Genomic DNA, 5,990 nt, shown 5'->3' on the forward strand with positions numbered 1-5,990 from the left:
TGTTCTATGTAAGCGATAAGTCACTAAATTGTACTCCTGAAACCAATATTACACTATATGTTAAGTACCTAGAATTTAAATAAAAACTTGAAAAAAATAAAAAAAAATAAATTTCATCCATGTGGATTTAATGGGGAAAGGCTTTCTGACTGAGCTCAGCTTCTCTCTATAAAAACTGAAGTGACGGTCTCCATGCTTCGTATAAGATAATCAATCCTGAGATGGCCAACCTAATACAGATGGAAAGTAACTAATATCAGGTGTCTTGGTGCTTCTAAAATCTGATTCTGCTACTTCTTAAAATCTTGTCTGGCTTCCTTTTCCTTAGGATAAAATATACATGTTAGGCCTGAGGTACCAAGCCTACTCTCTTCACTAACCTTACCCCACCACTCTTATGTTACAGCCTCTTAAACACTATACTACACTATTTTTAAATCACAGACTATATCCTAATACATCTTTTATTTTTAAGCCATCAAATATGTGAATTTACATGGCAGTGTTATCTACGTCAATACCTTACAGCCAGAGTGTCCATCAGTAATATATCTACAGTTGAACAAGTTGGTTTTATTACTCCTTGCACAGATTGAACATATACCATGGGAATCATGTGACATTTCATTAAATGGGTATCAGAACCTATTACAGGATTTAGATTTTGATTGAGTGATTTGGTTGATTGAGGATCTAAGGAAATTGGAGTTTGTTCTGGATTGTGTACTTTGAGAAAACTTTGGCATTTCAATGGTTGGATATCTCAATAAATCTTATCTATGGAGAAAGAAAATGAGGATAAAGTTTTACTTTGTGAGGAAGTAGTTAGTGGTCACTCATTTTGGAAGAAAAGACATGTTTGATATTTTGTGGATGGCACATTGACCTTGTTTTTGCCTTAGTTTAAATAAAATTATGAAGTAGCTTTATTTTGCCTCATTGTGTGATAGTTAATTTTATGCATCACCTTGGCTAGGCCACAGGGCTCAGACATTTGGTCAAACGTGTTGATGGTATTGTTTAAATAAGATTAACATTTAAATCAGTAGACTTTGAGTAAAGCAAAGTCCCCCCATAATGTGGGTGGACTTTATCAATTCAGTTGAAAGGCTTAAGAAAAAGATTGACGGGGTGCCTGGGTGGCACAGCGGTTAAGCGTCTGCCTTTGGCTCAGGGCGTGATCCTGGTGTTATGGGATCGAGCCCCACATCAGGCTCCTCCGCTATAAGCCTGCTTCTTCCTCTCCCACTCCCCTTGCTTGTGTTCCCTCTCTCGGTGGCTGTCTCTATCTCTGTTGAATAAATAAATAAAATCTTTAAAAAAAAAAAAAAGAAAAAGATTGACTTCCCCCTCTCAAAAAGAAAGGAATCTTGCTGACCTAATGGCTTTTGGCCTCAAACAGCAACATCAATTATTCTCTGGGTCTTCAACCTTGCCAGCCTATTCTGCAAATTTTGGAGTGGCCAGCCTTTGTAATTGCATGAGTCAATTCTTTGTAGTGGTTGTTTTTAAAGATTTTATTTATTTATTTATTTATTTATTTATTTATTTATTTGAGAGAGAAAGAAAGAGAGAGAGAGCGCGCACATATGCACAAGCAGGGGGAGGGGCAGGGGGAGAGACAGACTCCCCACTGGGCATGGAGCCCAATGTGGGGCTTGATCCCAGGACTCCAGGACCATGACCTGAGCTGAAGGCAGATGCTTAACAGACTGAGTCACCCAGGCAATATCGCATGAGCCAATTCTTTAAAACTAAATCTGTGTCTCTGTCTCTCTGTGCCTCTGTCTCTGTTCTGTCTATCTCTCTCTCTCTAGACACACACACACACACACACACACACACACACAGAACCATAAGGCCCCACCTGACATACATCTCTTTATAATTTGATTTTCTTCTAATATGTAAGCATTACTTGGGTACAGATTTTTATCATTTTCATAGAATACTGGCTGTGTCCCCAGAACTCAGAATGACACATGGCCCATAGCTAAAGCTCAATAAATATGTGTTGAATGAATGGAGCACAGATAAGTTCAATAATGTATCTAAGTCACATGGTTGGTAAGAAGGCATAATATGAACTCAGGCAGACCCAACTCAGAGCTCAAAGATTACCGAGTAACTAATATGTCTCAAAATGCATATCCCTAAAATCAGGAACTTTAAATCTAGGATTATATCCTTAGGATAGAATTGAGGATGTGAGCATACTAGGTTAGAATAAGAATAATTTTAATTTTGCCTGTTTTAACTTTTTTCGTCAATGAAAAGTGTTACCTTAGTATTTCAAAAATAAAAGAGTTTACCCTGAATGTTTTTAATGCAAATATTGTAAGGCAGACTGCAGCACATTTTCTAATCTCATCTGGAAGTCACATGTACCTTAATATAAAGAACAATTAATCTATTACCTGAATGTTTGTATGGTAAATAGAAAGAGTACAAGATCTGGAGAGTGGAAAGAGAAACTGCTTCATATTAATATAGTTTAACAGATGATTAACATTTCTACAAAACAGTTTTATATTCAATATTCTAGCTGGTTTTCCAAAGCACAAAACAAACATGACAATATTACTTTCATAATAGCAGTGTTTCCTGTGTCAGAAGTCAGTGTAATATTTGCTGCCCTATCTGGAGCACATCTTATGAGGTTGTATTTATTCTGACTGTTGAGATGGAAGCTGTAATAATAAAACTGTCATGGGGAAGGCAATTGTCCTCTCTGAGACTGTGTTATGTAGCATTGCTGAGTGAAGTGGGTTCTTGTCCATTTCTTCAATCATTGCCAGGATCAGAGTTCCCGAATTCAGGTCTTAGCAAAGTACTTGCAGGGTTCTCTGAGTGTAGCTTCACCAGGTCAGCTAAACTTGTTTTATAAAGAAGGAAAAAAGTCCTAGTTGCAAACTAAATACAGGCACATACATGGGAGACTGTAATTAATCTTAATATTAGTAATGACAACAATATTCGTGACTATGATGATAAGGCCATCAAATACTCCCACCATTAACAGAGCAGGTCATCCATGCCAAGCAGTGTGCTGATGGCTTTACCTATAGTATCTGACTTAATCCCTGCACTCCCTTCATGGGTAGATATCATCAAAAGTATTTCAATGATGAGCAAACCAAAATCCAAAATATTTGGTCACCTATGAAATCTGTGGCAAATTTCATGCTCCAAAGCTCATGCTGCTGTCAAAGTACATTGGGATTTTGTATATCTCTCATATTTGACAAGTTATAGAATTGATTATTTTCTCCTATTTGGAGTCATTTCTGTGTAATTTCTATAGAGAACTATATCATAGGTAGCCTGCGAGTAACAAACGCAAAAACCGTCCCTGCAAAAAAGTCATGCTTGCCAGAATATCAACTATTATGATTTTAAAAAAATAATTAAGAGCCACAATAAATTTGTGTGTCTGTATCCCCTTACTCATAGCTCTTTAATACTGAACTATCCATTTTACTACTATTATCTTGAATTTAAGAAGATAATATACAGTCACAGACAAAAGAGTTGTATTTGTATCCATAATTTAAGCAAAGAATATATTATTCATATTTCTTCAAGCAAATTCTTCATGTTATTGACTGATCAAAGTATATACAAAATTTTAAGATTTCTGGTGCCATTAATTAATATTTTTCATCAGAAAAGTTTTTGAAATTTAATATCTCATCAGATTGCTCATGTTTCAAGAATGCAGGGTAGGATAGTGTTTAACTCAAAGTGACCTGAGTGTAAATGTCATTACTAGATACAAGTATATGAACTTGAACAGGTTGAGTACAGAGTCAGGGATGCCTAGCAGGAAATTTCAGGAAAATTACAGAAGCAATAAACACCATGGTTTAATAAGAACAGAGCCTTACATGCTTAATACTCTGATAAGAGTGTTACATGTCTCCACCTATGATAGGCTCAGTGGTAGGGACAGAGAGAATGAATACCTAAATCAGAAGAACTGTACCAAGCCCAAGTTTTTGCCATTCCCTAGCTATGAGATCTAGGTCTTTAAAAAAAAATCACAACAATGTTCTTAGATTATCTATAAAATAGAAATAGAAACATATAATGATAAACTGAAACATATAATGATAGAGACATACAATGATAGACATGTAATGATAAAATAAGATGAAAAATATTTAGGGAAATATTTTCCCATATACTTCAGAATAGAAAATATCCTGCCAAACTTTTATTTTTTTAATGCATTCTTTAAAATTCAGTATCAGTTCACAAAAATCAGAACCAGAGTTCCCCAGAGAAGAGGCAGAGCTCCTGAAACCTTTTGTGCCAGAAAGTAAAAAAGTGCTCATTAAAACCATGAGGACCTGTCAAAAACTGTAGAGGAGACCAACAAGAAACTATTCCCAAGAGACAAAACTGGAATGGCTTGAGCAACAAAATAAATAAGGATAGTACGGGATTAAAAACCACAGAATTAAAAAAATAGAATAAAATTAATACCTCTGATTCCAAATGGATATAAATGCTTGAGTAAGCTAAATACATAAACAGGGGAGAGAGACAGTTTTTCTTTAAAGAAGAATTCCAAATGTAAAAGGAATGAAAAAAAAAAAGACAAGTAGAGTTCCCACTAATGACTGCTATGGGCAAGATTTAATGATGGATGGCAAAATTAGAGAGCAAAAGGTTGAGAAAAAACCACAATATTTGCATAGTTTCAAAGTATATCCCCCAAGATGTTTATTAATTAAAAAGGGGGACAATAGGAAATTTACATTGGAGAAACTCAGCAAACACCACTTTTACCAAGCGATAAGAGTAATATCACCAGTAACAAGATACATTGACATTGTGTAACCTGATATAAAATACTAGAAAGGACATGTCACTTCTGCACTATTCTTTAATAAAGACATAATGTCTGTCTAATCATTAAAAAACATCAGATAAATCTTAACTGAGAGACAGTCTAAAAAAAATCACTGTTCAGTACTTTAAAAATGCCAAAGTTATGAAAGACAATGAAAAGCTGAACAAATGTCACAGATTGAAGGAGAAAACTAAACTCAGTGTGGGATCCTGGAACAGAAAAAGGGCTTTAATAACAGGTGAAATCCAAATAGCATCTTTATTTCAGTTGATAGTATTTCCATGGATATTAATTTCCTGGTTCTTGCAATTATGTCATTGATATGCATGATGGTCACATTAAGGGAAGCTAGGTGAAGGGTATACAGGATATCAATTTTTAAAAAATCTAATGCTATTTTAAAACTAAATCTAAAAAATCAAGAGTCTTCATAGACTATCAATAATGTATTTTTTAACATTGATTTTTTTAAAGAAAAATAATGCCATTCAAGATAGCAAAAATACTCCTGAACCCTTTGAAACATAGCTATCAGGAAATATTGAAGATCTAAATAAAGAAGAGTATAAACTTTATGAAAGGCATGTAAAATGTCTTAATAAAGAGACATACCATGTTGGCGTATATAAAGCTTCAAAATTATATAAAAAACATTTTTCCTAAAACAATCATAAATTCGATATAATACTAATCAGAATCCTTATGGAGTATATTATGAAACCTGATGCTCTGATTCGAAATTATTATATGGATAATACACAATTAATGAGTAATACACAACATAGAATTTTATTTAAAAATAATAAAAAATAACGAGAGACTTGCTACACCAGATTTCTAGCTTCTTATTCTATAAATCAATGGTAATTAATATAATATTTATACTAGAGCAAAAAGACATCTGAGACTTACATGATTGCATACAGGAGACTGTAGGAGCAGGGAAATATTGCTCAGTTGTTGATGGAATGGGCACTGGAAACAAACTGAATGGATTCACAACGAAAATGTTTTATTTATTTATTTATTTATTTATTTATTTATTTATTTATTTGACAGAGAGAGAGACAGCCAGTGAAAGAGGGAACACAAGCAGGGGGAGTGGCAGAGGGAGAAGCAGGCTCCCAGCGGA

The sequence above is a fragment of the Ursus maritimus genome, unplaced genomic scaffold, assembly GCF_017311325.1.
Source record: "Ursus maritimus isolate PB19 unplaced genomic scaffold, ASM1731132v1 scaffold_20, whole genome shotgun sequence".
Taxonomy (NCBI): Eukaryota; Metazoa; Chordata; class Mammalia; order Carnivora; family Ursidae; genus Ursus; species Ursus maritimus.